Source organism: Trachurus trachurus (assembly GCF_905171665.1).
Source record: "Trachurus trachurus genome assembly, chromosome: 23".
NCBI lineage: Eukaryota > Metazoa > Chordata > Actinopteri > Carangiformes > Carangidae > Trachurus > Trachurus trachurus.
In genome coordinates, this window is record NC_139912.1 from 13,504,604 (window position 1) to 13,527,592 (window position 22,989).

The 22,989-nt window shown below is 41.3% G+C and overlaps 1 protein-coding gene across 1 annotated transcript in view; it reads right to left on the reverse strand.

Moving 5' to 3' along the window:
- Positions 1–22,989, reverse strand: part of grm8a (glutamate receptor, metabotropic 8a) — a gene marked incomplete at both ends in the record, with an annotated part of 213,133 nt that overhangs the window by 71,597 nt on the left and 118,547 nt on the right. The gene's annotated exons all lie outside the window — the stretch shown is intronic.

Here is a 22,989-nt window from a genome sequence, read left to right on the forward strand (position 1 = left end):
CATTTCTTTGATAAAATAAATGACCACCCACTGCATTGACGCCCACACAAATAACTGCCAGTGAGCAGTTACTGGGAGAGGGGCGCACACAAACACACTGATTTTGACACACTTTCTTTCTCTCCAAACCTCATTAGAACTGCTTTAAAATTAAAAGTTGCCCTCTGCTTCTCTATGCTTTGTTCATGGCTCGGGGCACTGCAGCGTGGCCCTTTGAAGTCACTGAGTGTGTGTGTGTGTGTGTGTGTGTGTGTGTGTGTGTGTGTGTGTGTGTGTGTGTGTGTGTGTGTGTGTGTGTGTGTGTGTGTGTGTGTGTGTGTGTGTGTGTGTGTGTGTGTGTGTGTGTGTGTGTGTGTGTGTGTGTGTGTGTGTGTGAGTGAGAGAGAGAGAATGTGAATGTGTGAGTGCAGCAAGCAACATGCTTTTGTAAGTTCATCTATGCTTATGAACATTTGCCTTTGCATGTATTTGTGTGCACTCCAGTAACACACATGCTAGATTTTTTTTTTTTTTCATTTGCTTGGGTGTGGATTAAGTGGTGCAGTAAATATTAGTGTTCTGCATTTTTCGCTCAAATGAAACTTCTCCGCGGGCTTCCTAATGAATCATTGACAACACCCACGGAACCGCTGTCCCAGGAAATTTACATCCTCCCATTAAAATATGCCTTTAAGGACACAGAGCCTTAGAGCCTCAACCGGGCCCGAAAATTTAAGACGGTCCTAACCCCAACCAGAAAGATGCTGCTCAGACCTGAACCGAGCCTGAGGTGCAGAAGCTTCCATGAGCCCGTGACGGTCTACAGCCTGAAATTGCTTTTAATTCGCTGATAATGAAACACTGATATGGGGACGGCCAAAGTTGTTTCAGTGTACAAAAAACTGAATTACTTTTGGCAAATATTTGCTCGATTAGCATGGTGTAAATACACACTGAGATCACATTTGAGCGATGTGTGCGCAGCGCTGTGAGTTATCACAGTATAAACTGGCGGCACTTTGCAACAACAAATGGATATTGGATATTTCTAATGATCTACTGTGCACATAATAAAATGTTTCAAGTGGTGCTCAGAAAAAAAAAATACAATAATTTGTGGTGTCTATCCAAGAAGCTAATTCACAGTCTAGCCTCAATATGTCATAGCAGAATCTAATAATGCAGTGACAGCCACTGGAGTTGTCCCTCTGGCTACATCTACTTGGCCAATTTATTAAACTCTATACATTTCAGAAATCATTCTCTTCTGGGTTATGTACTGCATATAGTGTTGTGGTCCCTACTGTATCACTGTAAATATTCCATAGTCACGTTGAACTGGAGGAGGAGGAGATCAGATAAATTAAAACATAGCACCTACTTTTAGCTTGTTGTTTCCAACGTTTACCAGTTGTCATAAGCAATATATAAATACTGAGATGGTGTGTTGGAGATATAAGTCCTTACAATCTATCAGTTTAAAACTATGGCTGAACAGTTAATCAAAATATATGTAAAGTAAAATGTGATAGAACCGTAAAAGACTGTGGTGGTACAAAGACAGCCTGGCCAACAAATGATAATCTCCAGATGTAAAGGAACATGTTTGGTCCAAACAAAAACCACAACGCCATTGAAACCATGAAAATAATATGTGATTGAAAATAATCGCCATATGATTTCTTGTGGATATCTTTCAGCCCTAATACTGTACATGCTAAAAGTGCAGTGACTAATTCAAAATGTTTTTGCAGATCATTTACAACTCATTTACAACAATTTTGGATAATTATGATGACTAATAACGATGGCTGTCTATTTTTCACATTTGAACCCCAACTGTACAATTAGTTGTACAAGATGGAACAAGAAAAAAATAAGGGATGTATTGCATGTATTAGCTCTAGCAAAGATACAGATGTGGTCCAAATATCTGTATCTGTCTTGTATTATGACGGAAACAGTGACAGAGTGCCTCTTTTCTCCATTAACACTGAGTTCGATGAGACTCAGTATTGTCATTTAAAGTTGCAGGGCAGCAAGACGATTCCTCCATCTTTTATTTGATACATAGAGCACAGGCTGTGCTGCCTCTCAGTACACAGATATCTAAACTTGTAGGTATCTTGGGAGCGCAGATTGGACATTGTACAAAACATGGACATCTTTCATTATGACTGTGTGTGTGTGGAGCAGAGCGAGGGAGAGAAATGCAGAGGGGAGGATCTGGTGGTTCAAATGGAGAAACTGAAAGAAGAGAAAGACAAAAACAACACACGGGAGACAAAGAGTGAGTGGGCAAGAGAGAAAAAGAGACAGAAGATCTCGGCCTTTTAACATCTTACTTCCTCTTCCATTCCAATCAAATTGTGTGTGTGTGCATGCTCGTGTGTGTGCGTGTGGCGAAGGAGGGTGGGTGGGGGTTTCAGGTCTGTCTTCACTGCAGGAGTCGAGCAGTTTCGCTGAAGTCAGCACCTGCTCAGGTCTGAGGGGAGACAGGCGGACACCTACAGCATATGTGTGTGTCAGGTGTGTGTGTGTGTAGACCTCTGAGCAGCCTCTTCTGTGTTCAAACCACACAAGCAATGAGTATTGCTTCATAGTATCCACACAGCACTTCCTTTCGTATCATCCATATAAGCTCTTGTAAAACACAACTAGCCAGCCCAGCCTGTGAATACCAAGGTGGGCTCTTAGTATTCTAAGGCTGGCTCTGTCTGAGTGCAAAGGGCAAAGAGATAAAGCAAAAGTGAGTGTATGCAGATGGATAAGCATGTTCCAGACTAAAGAGTGAAATCTCAGCAGGTAGAGAGAGAGAGCGAGTCCAGCAGCCTGACAATCTGACTCCTCACTGTCAGCGCCATGGTGGAGGTTGACAAGTGCAACTGCGGACCACTTCTGTGAGTCTTCAGGCAGGAGACAAGTCACTTCATGTCTCCATCGAGTCGTCTGACCTATTGCCACCTGTCACGCATCACCAATACTTCCAATCAATCAGATTAATCCCACTGGCTTTCTGCTGGATGGTGGGAGAGCGGAGGTGGAGGCGGGTGAGATAGACGTGGACGATGAGGAGTGAGAAGCGATGGACAGAGTGAAAGCCAAGAGCGTCGGGGCGGCAGGATAAACGAAGAGAGAGATATCAGATGTCAGCTGGTGCAGAGACTAACAGCCCACTCTGACTGGTCTCACTACAACACGGCTTTCCAAACAGTAATTTAGAAGAAAAGACATCATAACACAATGTAAAGAAACACTGAGAGAAATCCATCTGAAACACTGGAAGAAGAACTAGATTAGAGGATTATCTGTCCCTAAACAAGGATTACGAAGTCCGGGCTCAGTGAGCACAAACATGGCAGAATGAAAACAGAAAAGCCATCACAGGTGAGATGGACACAGAGACTCACTTCCTCTACGATCCAAATCATTCACTGAAATAAGGAACGTCTATTTGAAACAGTTCAATTCTGTAACTCCAAATTTTAACAAGCAGTAAGACGGCTCAGAGACAGGAGTCACTGCAAAAATATATAAACAAAGCAAACCTTGAGGGAGAGTTACCTGTATCGACACACACACACAAATAGATGACTATGTAAATGTATAAATGTATCCCATCTTTTTGTTATTCTCTTTTTTGTATTGTGTTTATTTTTGCTCAAGTTTATTTTGAAGCTTTGGCACCATTATTTATTTTTTTAAGACTTTCATGTCAATAAAGCGCCTTTGAAATTCAAAAACTGTGCATTTGATCAGGGAAGAGGGACAGGAATCAGAAGGTGTTGGGGAAGAAATGGAAAAAGGTGGAGAGATGAAAAGATGTAGGGGCGAGGGGGGCGAGGGACGGGGGAGATAAGCGAGGGATGATTGGATGTCAGACCACAGATAAAAAGCACAAGGTCAACGTTAAGCCCAGAGATCACAAGGAGAGGACATGTCCACTTCTCTCTGTACCCACCCAACCCACCCCACCCTCTCTCTCTCTCTCTCTCTCTCTCCCTCTCTCTCTGACTTCTGAGTGTCGGTTTATCTTTCTTCTTCTCCTCTGCTGTTGCCAACACTATCTCTTTCCCTGCGAGAAGAATTTTCTTTCATTTTTCTGGCATTTTCTCTCCCGTCTCTCTCTTTCTCTTTCTCTCCTACACACACACACACACACACACACACACACACACACACACACACTATCTGACAGTAATCAGACATCCAATTACAGCAGTGCCCTCAGACCAGGGTTGTCTGTGTGCATGTGAATATATGTGTGTGTGTGTTTTTTTTTCTGAATATACACACACACACACCCACCAATAGAGCGTCAGATCCCTGCTGATGCCTGTTACTCCCCAAGATGGGATTGCCCTGCTGTCCTCCAGCCCGTGTCTTATCTGGGGATGAAGGATCTCACACATATACAACAAACACAGACTCACACTGATATATTTCAAACATACAAAAAAAAAACACTAACCAATATGTCATCAAACAGAAAACAACACACATACACGACGGGTCATATTGTTCATATTGTAACAGAGATGCACAGATGATGGATTACACGGTCACACACACACACGCACGTAGAGGTTCAAACACAATTACACACACAGAACAAGGATCTTAGAAAGCATACGCTGCTTCATCTCCCCACTGTGTGTTGCCATGGTGCCACACGCAAACAAATGCATGAACTATTGTAAAATGTTACAGCAACAGCTGACCTTCACTCTGATCTTTTTAAGAGATCACATATAAATGTAAAACACTGTTTTGTTCATAAACTCTATGAATCTCTCTCTCTTTATAAATATTATTATAGTCAACAACAATATTGTGCATCACTTGAAGCCAGACATGATTTCATTACATATTCAGTTGATAAAGTAAAGTGATGTGGAAGTTGTTTGCCGTTTGCTTCAGTTATAACACAAAGTTCAGGGTATGTGGGTTTTTGTATTTAAGTGATGTAGAATCATTGTTATTGACAAGTAAGTGGGTGGAAGGTTTTATATCGGAAATCAGTTTGTTGTTTTCTAACTTGTCACCGGAGGCTTCAGTGTGGGGGACAGGCTGTTTGTGAACAAAATGCGCAATTGTTTTATTATACTTGAGATAAGACATACAGATGTTACTGGTTCAAAATTGCGGGGTTTTTCCTGCACTGCAGGATCGCGTGATCGCGTGACTTTTCACCACAACTATTTTCCTCTAGGTGGCAGCACCGTACTAAATACTGCTCAGACGTTTTGGGGACAATGCTGACAGCCTGATAGCCGCGATTAGGAGTGGCGCTGTTCATGATACAGAATACAAGAGGATGAAAGGAGAACTAGCTGCAGACAGTAAATAATATAGTAGCCTCGTTTTTCAATGACAAAATGTAACGACGGCAGCTACAGTAGACTATAGCCCACGTCTCACTCTCTTTTTTCGGTCATCTGTCTCGTCATCTCCAAAATGTGTTTTTAAAATGAGCCAACTACAGTACTGTGCAGTAGTGCCGCAGATTTCTCACTCCGCACCTTGTTTGAGAGTGCAGCTGGATGATTTCTTGTGAATGAACGGGTCTGTGTCACTTTGGGGCTGGGCGATAAAACATAGGATAAATAACTTTCCCTCGATAGAAGACGCGGCCGATACAAAGTCTATAGGTTTAATTCATCCATTTTTTGACAGACAACACAAACAGCCAGTGATAATGAGAGTGGTGACAACGTCAGCCATGCAGCCGGCCTGGACTTTTTATTTTTAATTATGAAGGATCATCTGCGCAAGGCAAAGATGATAGCATCAACAAAACACGGCGTAACACACGCGGCTGTATGGGACAGGCTTTTATTTAATTCAGAACAAACCGCTTAGCAAAAATGGAAAATATAGTCTAGGGGAGAGCCGGGTCGATTGATACACTTTTCATTTAAACGTCTTTTTCAAAGATGACGTTATGTACACAAACATTTTTATCATGTGATCAACAACTCACATGTGTATTTTCTTAGTTACAAGTGTAATTTAACACATATGTTGGATGATCGCGCTGTTTTATAACTTTGAACGTAAGTTGACATTTGTCTCAAACGCCCCACCTGTGCGGGTCGTTTGAGACACAGAGGAGGGACGGTTGAAACAGCATGTTTTAAACAGACAATAAAACCTGTTTTGCCTCTAAACTTCAAAACTATGACATTTCATAATTTAGGACCTGTTTATGTACGAATTCATCTGTTGTTAGGTCATATTATTATTGCATTAAACACACAATACAACTTTTGATCACTTTCTCCCCGGCTACGTTGGTGGAGATCTCCCACACAGTAAAAGATTTAGGCAACACATTCTTCCAGCTGGCTGTTTTTCTTCCAGTTACAGAAAGTAGCCTATGTGCAAAGTACCACATTAACATCTCTATTCATATAACGCCCATCGAAACAGCTGATTTACATGTCGGCCGTATGGCGATTGGCCATTCACGCGGCTTTGTTCTTGGTTTCGGCCAATCAGCTTATAAGCACATGGCTAATTATCAGCTTTCAACCAATCGCACTGTTTTAATGTGTGTGTGAAAGTTATTTTCTTTAGTTCATTTTCGTTTCTTTTGGATTTTTTTTTTACAACAATGTATCAATATAATATTGTTTTCGTTTCATTTCGTTATAAAAATCAATCCCTTTTCTTTGAAACAATGAGATTGAGCAGCTAAAAACCAGACCAGTTCAACTGTAGCGATTTTCATAACACTATCGCTCCGGATCAGAGGTACTAAGATGCTGATTATTAACTCAATAAACTCAACCATGGCTTGTCTTATTGTTAATCTGAACGCACATGTAGGCTATAAAGGGCAGAGTCAAGGCAGCAGATAAATCACAAAACATCAACGCGTCCGTGAGCGCAGCGCACCTCATTTTCTCCTGTGAAGAAGAAGAGAAAAAAGAATGAATGTTTAGGTTTATTTAGAAGAAGTCTGATTATGACTGCTGCTCTGGATCAGATTATTTGCTCATAATTCGGGTTATTTTCAAACAGTGGCAAAACAACAGATCAATTAATTATTATAGACTATATTTTCCATTTTTGCTAAGCGGTTTGTTCTGAATTAAATAAAATCAGCAAACCTGGCGTGCTCAACTCAAGGTATGAACGGGTGACTCGGGTGCCAGTCCAAAAAAATTCAAAGTCAAAAAACGCTGAGGACGGCTGATTGCCGAAACGCGTCCGTTTCTCGCTGCCGAGCAGTTTTTATGAATTAAAAAGTGTTTAACTTAAAGTGAGTGCTGAATTAAATAAAAGCCTGTCCCATACAGCCGCGTGTGTTACGACGTGTTTTGTTGATGCTATCATCTTTGCCTTGCGCAGATGATCCTTCATAATTTGTGATACATAATCATCAAGTCATAAAGCAAGACAGGCTTTATCATATTACAATAAAATGTGATTTAGGCAGGGTATACAGTAGTTAGTTCTAGTTTAATAGCCTAGAGTTTAAGCTGTGGATTACTGCACAGATCACTGAGTCATCCGCCTGTCGTCCTCCGTTCTCACAGATGCCACCTGGCGGTTGTTTTGGCACATTGAGGCTTTTCATTAAAACCTCTTGTCTCGCCAAAGAAAAAAAATTCCTGAGTCTTGTGCCGTCTCGCGTGGACCACGCGTGAAGTCCGCAATTTTGAACCAGTAACATCTGTATAGCAGTATCATGTATTAACTGGAAGACTGAAGGCTAATTATAACAATACATATAACGATATATTGTATGTCGTATTTTCTCAATACCAAAGGAATGTCATTAAAGAGCACTGACAAATAGCAGTTCATTATTAATGTTCATTAATGTTGTAAGTACTCTATGAGAGCCATACAGCTGCTGTGCTTTGTATATGCACTGTATACAAAACCTAATGGAGCATGGCTTCTGCATCTGTTAAATAGTTCTCCCGGCAAAACACTTGATGATTCTTTATTTCCCGTTAACACACACACACACACACACAAGCCACACAATCATTAAACTAGAAACTCAGTCCAGAGTAACCACACACACAAACACACTTTGTTTAACCGTTTATCAATGTTTATCTTTGCCAAATCAACAGAATCGGTCACCCAGCAGCTCACAAAGAGCCGAGGGCAAAATGAAAATTGGGCATCAGCAAGTTTATGTAGTCATTCACAAGTGACAGTTACAGTGTTTAACTAAATACACTCACACATGCATTAATAGGAAATGCATTGAGAAGTCAATGCACAGCTGGCCAATCAGGCAGCCCATAGAAACTCCAGCCAGTAATTTGCAGGAATTTGTTCCTATTAGAATCTGCCAATGAACACAATATATGGGCGACATTATAGTTTTTGAATAGCAATGACCACACAGGCTTATTGCTGCTGATAGCATCTGTGTGGGCAAACATGATGCCTGAATGGCAGTGAAAATGAAAAGCTTGGCTGCCTGTGAATACATTATGGGCTGTGCATGTGTGTGTATATGTGTGTGTCTGTACACATGTCTGTGTATGCTTGTTACACCTGACACTACAGGCTATTGTGTGCTATGCTAATGAATTGCCACCTTTAGACAGATGGGATGGAAACGCTTGCAGGAGCAATGTTTGTTGCTTTTTTTTCTTTACTTTTTCCAAACAATGATGAATATATGGATGTCATGGGGGCCTTATACATACAGGCTATATGTGTTTTTGATATCTGCAATGAATTCATCTATTGGTATTGCAGGTTTTGTGTGACTTTGTTCAGTGGGAGATAATTTTTCATTTTTGTATAATATAACGTTTTTTTTGTTGCAAACACAGTTGGGAAGTTCAGAGGGCTGTATCTTTAAGATTTTGTACTGAAAAAGTATTTTTTGGCATCAAAATAAAAATTAGAGATTTTGCCATCTGTAAAGTATATACATATTTCTCTCCAAGTAATTTCCCGTCACTTTTGGGAGGTATAAGCATAGATAACTTTTCATCTCTTTGCCACCCCTTGAAAATCCAGTGTCAGAGGAAACTTTCATATAGCCCCTTAAAAAGGATGTCCATTGTCCACCAATATCCAAGATAGTACCTACTGTATCCCTCCTGACATGCTGCGAGAAACCACATAGTTTTCTGAACAAAGTAATGTAAGGTTGGAGCAAAAATGGAAGAACTCCATTAAATATCTGACTTACATTTACAAATCAATACATCTGCTGCAAAGAAGCCCCACTTAAATGTTAAAGAGATCAGGATAAATGGGTGGATTCTGACCACACAGTACCGATCACACACACACACAGAGAGAGAGAGAGAGAGAGAGAGAGAGAGAGAGACTTCCTATGGAACACTATTTACTTTAAAATGGTGAAGTCAATATCACCAAATTGAATTATATGGGGCTCAGACATGTCTGTTAAGCAATTATACTGAATTGATTAAATTTTTTCACTAATATTAAAAACATTAAAAAAAAAAACAGTCTCAGCAGATTTCTGTGAGTCTCATTCAAAAGGGTCCAATCCAATACAGTCTCCTGTTTTCTTCACAGAGAATATAAAGAATGTCTTATACTTCAGCCAGGTGCTGTGAATGCAATATTGTTTTGGCCAACGTTGCCTCATGCATAGATTTCACCAGATCAATATGTCTTGCACATGAAGTATTCTTCAGGTATTGACGTGCACTCTGTTGGCGTTGGGCTCTCCCTCTCGCAGCATCAATGGACAATGAGCGCTTTGTGCCAAAAGCTTAGACGACAAGGTGAAAAAAGCTACAGCAGCACTTCGTAGTCACACATGAGTCAGAGGGCTGTATTTTCATGATGGAGCGTGGAGGGGCTTTGCGCTGGTGAGGTGACATTTTCGACAGGCACACAAAAGGTTGCTCTCTCATCTGCAAGCATTTGATATTTCGGTGACTCGCCCTGAACCCGACTGCGCAGTGCAGAGGTGCAGCAGGGGTGTGTTAGCGGCGATAATGCGGCAGAGCGATTTTAGCGTAAAGGATTACGGCGATTTGAGCTTGCTCTGCGTTACCTGCTCAGATCTCGCCACAAGCACGCTGAATGAAAGTGCACGGGCAGGAGAAGAGGTGGCGTCCATGTTAACCTGCTGTCAGCTACACCACAATTGTGTCTGCCCATGAGATTAGGAAAAAAGTGGCTGCTATCTGCAGGCTCAACAACTAGGCAATTCACATGGGAAAAGAACCCGGAGTATATCTGTTTAATAGCTTTGCTCATTTTTGTGCGACAAATATTTCAATATTAGGAACAGTAATTATTATAAATTGACTGCAAAGGGTGTGTAATAATGGACAATAATAATGTACATTTATGTAGCAGATTTATAAGGCACAGTTCAGACTTGTATTGACAGTATTTAGTTTGGAGTCAGAGACACAAAGACCAGACTCAGGATGAATGTAGAGTATACTGTAGAGTTGAGTGTCAATCAGCAGAAAGAAACCACTCGCCCTACTGTGTCGAAATGTTTTAGATTCACTCTTCCTCTCACTTGTTTGCTGTTTGCCTTCCACCTCTGTGGTGAACAGCAACACCCTGCCTATTCATACAGCTTCTTCTTCTTGTCAATTTTTACTGAAGGTAGCTAATGGTGGTCAAACACGTCATTCTCTTTCCACTGCCTCTTTGATTCTCTCTCTATCTGTATCATTATTTCTCTCTCTATCTTTATTTACCCCCATCCCCATCCATTCGAGCTTCCCTCCTCGACTCCCAGCGGTCGGCTTTGTTGTGCACTACCTCTCTCTATTGCCCTTCCTCCAATCCATCCCACCCTCTGTGCTCCCAGTGAGCGATAACAGTAGCATGTGGCTTGCCTTTACTCCGTCTCAATTACACTTCCCACCACAAAAGTCAACAGTAAGTGTGTGAGCGAGAGTGTGAGAAAGCCGGTATATAGACACTGTCTGCCTTACCCATCTAATCATGGCCTTTATATCACCAGCATGTAGAAAACATCAACTCTTATTTGCTTAGTGGTGGAACCATGCATAGGAAAGCATGGCGTCCATTTGAGTAAGACTGAGGCAGCAGTTTTCCAGTGCATTAAGCTAACATTGGCTGTTTCTGAGAAGCTAAATAACTTATGAATACTTGTTTACAGCAGATACCTGACTAGAAAGAACAAGATAAATAGAGGCAAATAAATCAGATGTAAATACACACACATACACACACACACACACACACACATAGACAGACAGGAATAGATTCACACACCAAATTGGCAAGGAGAACAATGAACTGTAGAGAAGGGCAGTGAGGCTTGTAGAAAAAGGGTAGACAGGCAGAGTGGAGTCTATTGGCATTTACTTAGTATTTAATAAGGTGAGTGTGTCACAGACAAACAGGGACAAAGGACAGAAATCCACTCTGGGTGAATAACCATCCACAAACACGCATGAGAAATAACGTATGCCCAACTAACATCAGGAACACAAAGGAATATACACAAAAAAAGAGATACACACAAGCATATTCTCACCTTAAACACACACACACACTAGCAGACATGCTGTCACGCTATCAAGTGGAGGCAGTCGAGCATGTTAGCGAGAAAAAAAAGGGGTCAGTGAGGATGGTTTTACAGTTCAGTTAGGCGAGAACGTAAAACAGTTTGACTGAACCCTGGGTAGAGATTACTGAGGGATCACTGAACGGAGGAGAGGAGAGGAGAGGAGAGGAGAGGAGAGGAGAGGAGAGGAGAGGAGAGGAGAGGAGAGGAGAGGAGAGGAGAGGAGAGGAGAGGAGAGAATCATTATCACCTTCCTTTAGAGATGGAGATGGCTTTCTTTTCATAATTTGAATAGCGTTGTCATGGAAGTGAGCATTCCAATTATATGGTTTAAAACATACTCTTGTTATTTGAGGATATTGAGCCAACATTTATAAAAGGATCCACCAGCTGGTGGTTCGCTTGGGAGACCGTGGAAAATAAAGAACAAACATTGCTGTACCTGCAGATTTCAAACATATGCACACCTGCCCACACACACACACACACACTATCAGTTTTCCTATTCAAGGTAATTCGAGAGAGAAACAGAAGATCACTCCAGCTTTTCTCCTGGGCTACTAGAAATGTCTCGTTGCTCTTTCTATGGGTCAGCCCGACTCACACGCCATGACTGAGATACAGAAACTGATTGTATTAGTGACAAACAGATATCAGGTCATGACCACGGATGAGATATGCACTGTGAGCCATGAATAGACAGAAATATGGAAAGTGAGATGAGAGTTGTGTGTGGGGAGCAGATGTGACAGACTCTGTCAGTGAGACATGCAGCTGATTCAACCAGTTGGTCTTGGTATGCCACTGTGAGTGTGAGTAGAGTCAATCAGATGTTACGGGTAGTGGTTTCATAATCTTGAGAGCTGAAAAGGTCATATGTGGGGAATGTGCCTGAGGGGAGGTCAACTGACACTGACAACCTGCCAAAAAAAAAAGGATAAACACCTTGTGGCTGCAGAAAAATTATGCATCTTAAAAGTTTAATGTCTTATAATTGAAACAAAGGCGTGGAAATTAACCTCTAACCTGCGTAGTGACATAAGGGGTTAGTTTTAAGGTGTATCTTCTCTATCTCTCCTTGAAAAATGGCTTCAGCCATTACTTTACAAAAAAATAATTGTCAATTTGATGATCCATCAACTGACTCTTTTTTTTCTAGCTCGAGCCTGATTTGTTTGTGAGTTGGGTTAAAAAAGAAGTCATCAATCCCTAACTGTACACATGCTTGTGTATCTGAACGTGTATATGTTGTGTATATGAACCAGTGTGTGTGTATGTATGTGTGTGTCCCTCTCTCTCCATCTTACACTGTGAGTCTATTGTTGAGGTGTTTTCTTGTCCCTCTGTTTCTATTAAAGAACCTCAAAAATGATCTTTCTTTCTTCTGGGTGACCTTTGACCCCATAATCCAGGAGGCGTGAGACTGAACTGCTCCTCTGAGGGCCCCCATGCTGCTGTGGGCCAATCAAGTGGCCACATTACGCCATTATTTCAGCTTTCCCCTCAGCGAGAGTGTCAGTACTCGTCCATTGATCCCCTCCCTTCTTTAAACCGGCGCTCTATATTCATCTTTTGTCTCTTACCGTCTACCCCCCTCCCTCTCTCCTGCTATTAGCTTTGACCATCCCATTCTCTCTACCTCTTTCCTGTCCTCCCTCCATCCCCGATCTCCCCACCCCTCTGCTTTTAAGAAACTCAACATCCATCTATCCCCTTCCTCAAAAGCCCTTGCGGCCAAGGCTCCATAATGAAATCTCAGCAAGCCTTATTGTGTTGATTAAAGCTGTCAGAAAGGAACTAAGAGAAGAAAAATACAGCCGGCAACAAGGGAGAACAAGGGTTCAATGGTGCGCTTCCAATGCCCTTGTTTCAGTTACTGTTTAGCCTTCCTTCCTTCCTTTCTCTCTTCCTCTCCCTTTCTTTGCTTCTTTCCCTTCATCCACAGACAGAGACACACACACCCACACACAAACACACTCTCTCTTCTCTCTACTGGTCCCTCACTCTTTTCACCCACCACGCCTCCCCTCCATTTCAGTGTAAACACCGCCTCTCAAGGTATGTTCAATAACCTTGTGACCTTAACTTAATGCAGTTCTGTCAAACCACATCTGCCTCTCAAGACACTCTCCTCCAACCATTTTTTATACGGCTCAGCACAGAGTAGTGTTTTAGTGTTACTGGTCTGCAGCTACACAGGCACGATGGTTCATTTGCCCTTAAGCTAATAGAGTTGGAGCTGCACTGCTTTCAAATATATAATGGTGTTCTGCTATTCTGCATCAGACCTATAGAAACCACTCACAGCTGCATGGGTCCAAAGTGAGCTTTATGATAACTGACTGAGAGAACAAGCCAACAAACCTCAGACTTAGTTATAGATGTTTTACAAGCCAGGTGACAAAGTCTGAATTTATTCTCCATCAAACCCTAACATCATATAAACCAGATTAATTCATGTGGCAGTGATTTGGGCTGAAATATACTATAATGGCTATAGGCCGTTGACTGCAGCCTAATGATAATACACTCACTCTAACATTAGCTCTTAAATTTAACAATTTCTTTGAGTGACAAATGACAGCAGGGATTCTTGCAGCATTTAAAGCGCCTCTGCTAACAGCAAGAGAAACTCATGATGTTTTGATGAAATACAATATTATGCTTATGAAGCTTCAGGGGAAACTATAGGAATAAGCACAGCAATGGACATGCATTTAATGAGAGAACAGTCTGAATAACAACATTTCTTTGTGAAAATGACAAAGAGCCTAATCACTCACCATCAGGTGCGAATGCTGGTGCTCACCATCTCTGCTAAACCCCTTTCCTGGAGGGACAAACATTGCAATAGGTGCACTAGAAAAATGCCCCCATATGGAGCAATGAAGTGAAAGTCCAGCATTAGTTCTCGAAAAATTATTATGATTCCCAAATAGGTGTGAGACATTTTCTGGGGAAAAACAAAATGGAAACTAAACTAAGGAAGTAATTTTCAACTTGAAGATAACAGCATAGAGCAAGTGCAGGAGGAAGACAGAGGGAGGGGAATCAATTCAGAGGGGAGAGAAAGTTGCCTGTACTTTTTTGCTCAGCTGTGCAGCCTCACAAAAATAAGCTAGCTAACAGAAATTACCCCATCTCAAACCTAGAGGCCTATTTACTGAATGTGAGCATGACACATAGAAGGATACTGACATGTGAAATTGTTTACAGACTGGGGATTTGCACCATATGTCAACATGCAATCTGTTAATCCAGTTACTACAATATGATGAAATGATTTCGCATTAACCTCAGATATCCACCTCCAAGCAATAAGCAGGTGCACACAGTACAATGCAAACACCAAACTACCAGGGCACGGACACGCAATCATGGCACATATATACTGTATACACTCAGTAAACATCATGAAACTAAGGTAAACACACACACACACGAGCATGCCAACATGTCTGTGCACACACAAATTCCACACAACAGAAGGATCAAGCATTATCATAACCCGGCAGACCTGGAAGGCATTTCCTCTGGAGGTTAACCTTCTATTAACATTGCATTAACAGACAGACAGGCATGTGACAGCTCGACGTGGCTGCATATCAACTGTTTCTCTTTCAATTATAAAGATGAAACTGCAGGCAATAGCCGGACAACCACATGGGGTCCTTTGAGGAGGCCTTGGAAGCAATCTGACTGTACGCCCATGACAGATCAGCGTGCAGCTCGTCCAGCAGGGTGTAAAAAATGAGTTTGAATTTTCCCAGGTGGTTTAATGAGGATGGCGCAAAACAATCACTGAGTCTGTCACTTTGTCACAGATTAAAAAGTGCTGCAAAAGTGGAAGTTAGGCAAGGAAGGCTTATTAAATGCTCTTGGATGAGAGACATGCTTTTCATTATTGATATTATTTGAATCAACCTCAGATTGAATATTTAAACACGGCATGATTTTTTTTTACATACTGCACATATTACAACGTTATATATTCAACCACACTGGGGCGGTGTGTGGCGCAGTGGTTAAGGTGGCGCAGGCGTCCCCGGTTCGAATCCCGCATCGGGCAGACATTTCCTGCATGTCATTCCCCCTCTCTCTGCCTCCCCCTTTCCTGTCTATCTCACTGTGCTATCAAATAAAAAGGCAAAAACGCCAAAAATATACTTAAAAAAAAAAATATATATATATATATATTCAACCACACAGAAAAAGGCGTTTTGTCGCATCTCCTCTTCGTCTCTGCCTTTTCAGTGGCAGAGGCCGGTGATTTCATGTACAGTATTTCAGTGTATATAATGTCTATGGCTGAATTGAAGGGCCTTACAAACCGCTCAAAGTTTCAAATGCAGAAGGGAGTCAGGACGGGGCGAAATGAGGAGCAGGGGAGTGTCAAATTGAGCAAGGGGATTGGATGGAGGGTACGAGACAGAATGCAAATTTGAGCAAGGAGAAACTCCCATGGCTGTGATTGGTCAATTTCTTTGCAGGCCTGCAGCCACTAGAGAGAATGGATTTTTTTGGTTCCTTTTGCCACCATCTAAATTATGTTAATAATGATCAATCTTTCTCAACGTCGACCAAAGCTTTAAGTCAGCTGTTAGATTTACATTAAGTCGCTATGGACAATGAAAAAAACAATTCAAGACAGTTTCAGACTTAACAGCTGCAGGACGTAGATCGATGAATAAAATACTGTGTTGGCAAAATATGGAGAAGAAAATTGTCCACTGAAGCACAGCCAGAATTCAGAGACAGGCTTAAATTGCGGATAAGGAGAGGATAAATATTACTGATAAAATATAAAATGCTCCACTTTCTACATCTCCTTTCATTTACAGCAACAGTGCAATACTTTACAACGAGTTTCAACTTCAAGGATGACAACAACAGTAAGTAATTTTCATTTTCTTATGTTCAATACAAGAAATCAAGTAAACACCCATAGTTTCTCAATAACAATCATAAGACAAAGAAAATGTTCCCCCAGTAAACAAAATAAGGGCTCCCCTTCTATAAAAGGTTCATCCACTTCTTATCTCCAAACTTACCATGCATCTGGCAGCACCATAGACTGCTTCCATTGGCTGACAGAATTCAGGAGTGCTCTGATAAAGTAGCTTAATATTTCGAACTGGTGAAGCTGAACACACTACTCTGTTGTAATAAAAAAAAAAAAAAAAAAAAAAAAAAAAAAAAACCCTTTGACATTAATTAGGTGTATAATTACTGAGAAGAGCACCCTTCTCGTAACAAGGTATTTCAGAAACTCACCAAAGACTATTTACAGTTTCACTGAAACTGTTCGGAAAAGCCATTTTTCATAGTCCAGGACGTCAGGACCACAGTTATTTTCATCACCATCAACTCAATTATTGTTGTGATTCATTATTTTGATCTACGTAATGTCCAAAGATGGTGAGAAATTTCTGAAGACTTAAATTCGACCAAAAATCTTAAAACATGAGTGTTCAACATTGGTGCTCACATAGATAAGAAGTTCATCAGTTCACATTTAAACTTCATATTAAAAAGTCACTGATGATTTACAGAATTCAGTGATTCAACCTTCATGTAGTTGCGAAGGGCCACTGACATAGAGAGGTTGGACATCTGACATGATGGCAGGAGGATTGGACACCTATATTTCTATATATATATATATATTTCTTCTAAACTCATTACATGCGGGTGGTCAGACCATTCACTCAAGTGATTCTGCAACAAAGTGAATCAATAACTTGATCAGAAAGTAATTTTGAAGGTTATTGGTGGTCTGGGTAAAAAGGTTGTTTATCAGAGGGCCAGGGTACAGGAAAACACATGACCCGGCCATTTCTGCAACAGCCTCAATCAATGGGAGAATGATCAGGGAAGATATTGGCAACATGAGGGGCAGGATGAGCAATACTCTTCTCAGCACAAAACAATTGATAGGCAATCTATCTCGGCTACAGCCAGGAGACACACACAGACTGTCAGGCGCAAAAAAATGAAGGCTTTCAGGCACACACACAGAGAGAGATTGGACACTTAAGCAGTCAGAAAATTAGGTGTACATTTACAGTGAAATTAAAACCAATTTTCCCTTAAATTTGAGAAGCTGTCCCCCAGTCAGCTGGCTTCTCACCTTAACCCTGTAAGACCCAGTGTTGCAGAATTACAACAATTTTGGTTATCCCCAAAAAACGTCTAATTTTTTTTTTTTTTGTGGGTTCAACCATATTAACATGATCATTGGGTCCTATAGTTTGTTCTCACATTGCGATTGGATCCAACATTTGTATATAAGGCCCGCCCTGAGGTCAAGAAGTCACACAACCTCCAATTTTTTGATCGAGCAACATCCCTTCGATTCACTGGACTGGATTCATCTAATTCAAGTAAGTAAAATGCTTTGAATATTTTTTTTGTGTTTATTACAATGTCTAGAACATGAACATATATAGTTTTTGTGGAAAATATGCCCTACATTTTATTTAGAGCTTGTTTTATAATTGTTGCAATATTACAACGCTGGGTCAGAGTGGTAGCCAAAACAGCCCTGTTTTTGAGAGGAACTTCAATTGAAATTTTCACAATATAACTTTAAACTACACATGATTTACACATTCTAGCCTTCAGCCTTATATTGGATTACATGTTTACATATTTTTATTGTATTAGAAACTAAAGAGCAAAGATATATTGCCATATTTAAACATTTTAATTTACTTAATTTCTACCTTCAACACTCAGTATTTTCTCCTTATCACAGAATGCAGGACTTTCTTACAAAGAAATTCAGTTTGTGCATGTCTGCCCTTTGTCTTAGTCTCTATTGATAAGAAAATGTTCCTAGCAATTCATAGTCAAAGCAGGGATGCTCCTGGTGCATTCGTGGCATTGTCCTGGAACAGGTGTTAATGATCATGGATGTAAGGTGTGGTTGTAAGCTGGAGGCTACATGCATTTCCTATTACGATGATAATCACAGTCTCCAATAGGTCAATAGGTCAGTATTGTGTGACCAGTGAAATGTGTGAACAGGCTACTTCAGTGCAATTTGTAAACACTTCATAATGAAATCAGTCTCCCCACCACCCCATCTTTCCTGTTGGCCATCTAGAATCTAGTAAGCATGTATGCTATTTGTATATACATTTGTTTCAACTTTATTTTTTCCATTTCAGAATGCCACCAGCAAGGAGAGATCATCGGTACAGTGTGCAGAATGTAATTGCCATCGTCCAAAACGGAGAGAGGACATGGGACATGTGGACATGGATTTCGACGACACTGATGCAAGTGACGAAGAATCAGATAGCGATGCCTGTGTGGACAAAGAAAACCAAGAACCTACTGATTGCCCAGCCAATGTGGACATTGAGCCCCAATCAAACAAACACATCATGCCCCGTGACAGATGTCGCTGGCAAAAAAAAAAGATTTTATCAGTCCCAATACTGATTTTTCTGGTCCAGCTCTCACTGATGATGTCAACTCCCTCCTCACACCACTGCAATACTTCCAAACTTTTGTGTCAGAAGACATGGTTGAAGCTCTGGCAACAAATACGAATGAGTACAGCATTCAAAAAGGTATACTAATACCCAAAGCAAGTGTGATGCTGTGAGACTGGGTTAGATGTCTGCCTCTGTTTTTCAGAGGACAAGAACTGCTTCTGGGACTATCACTGTAAATAATATAAATAAATGTCAAAGTTCTTCTTGTTGGAATAAATGACTCTTCATAACAACATGACTGAGATTATTATTCATGTTATATACTGGCTTGGGAAAAGCAAAACCCTGCAAATGAATCCTTAGTTCTGTATTGCTGTTCAGACAATGAGTGGAAATACAGGAGATTCTGCTCCCCATTAAGCCCAACGTTGCAATATTACAACATTTCCGTAAAACCTTACTAAAACATAAAAATTTTGAAAACACTCCATTTTCAGCCCCAAAGGCCTCCTACAACAACATCTGAATGGTTGAAATTTTTTTTTTTTGCGTTTTTCTATATTTGGGTTTTACAGGGTTAAAGGCTGTATCTCCCTGAAATATGTGATGAACCGTTACACACCCTCTCCTTCACAGTGGTTCATAAAAAAACACAAAAAAGAGGGAAATTGTTCCCCCTTTTCCCCCTGGTGTCCCCTGGGCAGCTCTTATTTCTTGTAACCAGCTGGATGGCTCCTGGCTAGTAAATAAAGCAAACGAGAGGAGGTGAAAGAAGTGGGAGACAGGTAAAAGAGTGGGGGAAGGTGTGGAGGGGTAGAAGGAGATGGATAATACAGAGTGGGTGAGGGTGGGCGCTTGTAAAAGACATAAGATTCATTAGTCATTCACACTGTGCACTGGAGAGCCCTAATGCTTCACAGTTAAAGAGAGAGAGGGGATTAGAGTTGGGGCTGGGAGGTGGAGGCAGAGAGGAGGAGGAAGTAGGGAGAGGCAAATAATGGAGGAGAGGAATAGAAAAGAGAGAAAGAGAGAGCAAGAAGGAAGGTAAACAGTAAGATGGTAGAGAAGCTGCAGGAGACAAGAGGCAAGACAGCAAAAGAGAGACAGGGAGACAGGATCTAAGACATCAAAAAAAAGAGAGAGACAGGGGAGCAGCAGCGTGTGCAGCGGAGAGAAAAAAAAGAGGACAGACACCGAACAGACGAAAGCTGATATGCAGGGAGCTGAAAAGAAGAAGGGCTGGTGAAGAGAAAAAGTGAGATGGCTGGAGAGAGAGAGAGAGAGAGAGAGAGAGAGAGAGAGAGAGAGAGAGAGAGAGAGAGAGAGAGAGAGCGAGAGAGAGAGATGCAGCCAGGAGGAGTGTTGCGGTGCCATAAAATGCCAGCTGTATGCCACTGCAGTCTCTCCCCTCACATCACAGAGCTGTTTGAGTTATCACCGTGTCTGCTACCTGACACAAACACACACTCATACACAGCCCTCCTCCCACTTTACAGCATGGTCACTGATTACTTGGATCTCCTCTCCAGGTCTTTATGAGCTGAGGGGCAGCGAGCTACAGCAACATTTACTGGCCACTTGTGTGCATGATAGTTTGTGTGCGTGTATGCGTGTGTGTGTGTGTGTGTGTGTGTGTGTGTGTGTGTGTGTGTGTGTGTGTGTGTGTGTGTGTGTGTGTGTGTGTGTGTGTGTGTGTGTGTGTGTGTGTGTGTGTGTGTGTGTGTGTGTGAAACAGCAGGAAGCCTAGCTTTGTGTATGTAACGTGTATGTGCCAAAATGTGTGCATACTTAACAGTCTTGCCAGGTTCCCTATAAAGTAAAGTTGTTTCTCTGAATGTTGCCCTCCGGCCTGATAAAATAGCCATCTGGATGGACAGATAGACATTAGGCAGATCAATAGAGACACAGAGACGTACATAGTGTAATATCTCCATGAAAGCAGAGGGTTAGGGGATGGCATAGTTCAGACATGAAAGGCTCTATCATGGTGAAAATGAAAGTTTTAAATAATATATCCCACAGGAGATGGCCTAACCCATGCAGAGCTCTAAAACCTACAGGACTGCATCATTAGTTCTGCATGAAATATAAAATATGTACATTTCAAATTATTGCTGACCATTTCCCCTAAACTTTTTGAATTCCTGTCTTCCAGTCTGCCACTTCTTCAGATCATTTCAGCATGTTGCGGACCACTCGCAGAGACTTAAATCTTGCTTGAAAATAGGAAATCCATCACCGCAAACCGGTCATTGCCTTTTCTGTTGTTGTTGAGTTACATTGTCACTGTGTAATTATGCAGCTGTGAGTGGGAACAGCCTCAGAGAAGTGGTGCATTCATGGATAATCTGACATCTCGGATCTGAGAAACAGAGTGTAAGGAAATATGTTTAATGCATGAAAAGGCAGAATTGACACCATTCTTTCCAAAACAGTCGGTATTAGATCACTCACTCGACAGCGCTGTTTGGCGGCCTTTTTATCAATTTTCAAACGAGTGTGCCTCCTTGTCTCCAGCACCAAGGAGAGTTTAGAGGAATGTTGACAACTTAATAGTCTTTAAGCTTCTGGTGTGGTTCTTTAAGCTGTTTCTAGATCATTTACTTATACAAAAAGAAAATAAACTCAATTGTTCTACCCATTTGTATACTTCACCATCCTGTGTCTCGTCTCACAGGTTAGTTTAATACACCCCTCCTTCCTGGAGAGCTCAGGTTTAAATGAGGTATAATTTGGCTCAAACAAAAACCTGTATTTCCCTACAGAGTCGAACTCGGTACATAATTACTTCAAGAAACCGTCTCTCGGAAAAGAAAGGCTTAAATCGCTTAGTCATCCTCACCAGGACGGCAGCTTTTTGAGTACCTACCTGAGTTTCAGCCCAATGGACCAATGAGAAACCTCACAAGGAAAGACTTGAGCCCACTTAGTGACTAATCACTGGTTTCCTTCATATTGAGTGAGAAGGTGATATAAGAACTGATTGAGTCCTATAATACATGCGCGTGCACGCCTCACCAGCGCACAGACACAAACACATGCACACAAGGACGCACACACACGGACTGACACTGTTTGGACTTATCAGTGGTACCCATAGGCTTAAGGCCTGTCTCTGTCTTTCTTATCTTAATAAGGTTGGTCTTAACTCTAATGTGATGGACTGTGTCTCTCTGTGACACAAGCACCTACACACACTTGAACTATCCTTTGTGCTTGCTCATACACTTAAACACACACAGAAACTCTCTACCATGGACATACACTTACACTCCTTCTGCTGTCTCTCTCTCTCTCCTTCCACTCACACACGTCCCATCTCATCTTTAAGTGGCTGCTGGTGCTGTCAGCCTTGTCTAACAGAGTCTTTCTCTAATCTCCCTTGTACAATCTCACCACCCACGTCACACACACACACACACACTCAAGGTGTCGAATTATAAGGTCAAGTCATGACATGAGCGCCCAGCTCTCAGGCACAGCAACAGCAATGTACAGTTACGGCTTAAGCTGCAACTATATTTTGTTGATGATGCTGATGATTGATTGATCATTTGACTGTTTAATGTATAAAAGCAGTTCTTAAAAATAGCCATTACAATGTCATAATAACTACTTAACGTTTTAATTCCATGCAAATAAATTGGCTCCAAAGAGTTTCTGTCATCATGACATGTCACACTCCGGCACAATGATTTATTCATTTGGATTTCATTTTGATTACTTACTGATTTATTGTTTAGGTCTTGAAAAGTATTTCCCCAAAATTGTGATTATTCAGGCATATATTTTTCAGGGTGATATTTCTGAAGTGCTAAGTGAGTGGAGTGGTAGTTTAAATCATAATTTGATTTAATGAGATATAGTTATGAGGATAAATGCCCTGCTCTATTTGTCTCCATCACTGTCTCCGGGGTGATCTGACTAAATTCTGTGGGCCCTTCAAATCAATTTACAGCTCTGCTGATTCTCGCCTCAACTCGTCTTTCCATTACACACATTCACTCCTTCCTTCCCTCAATCCCTCAATCCCTCAAACACCAT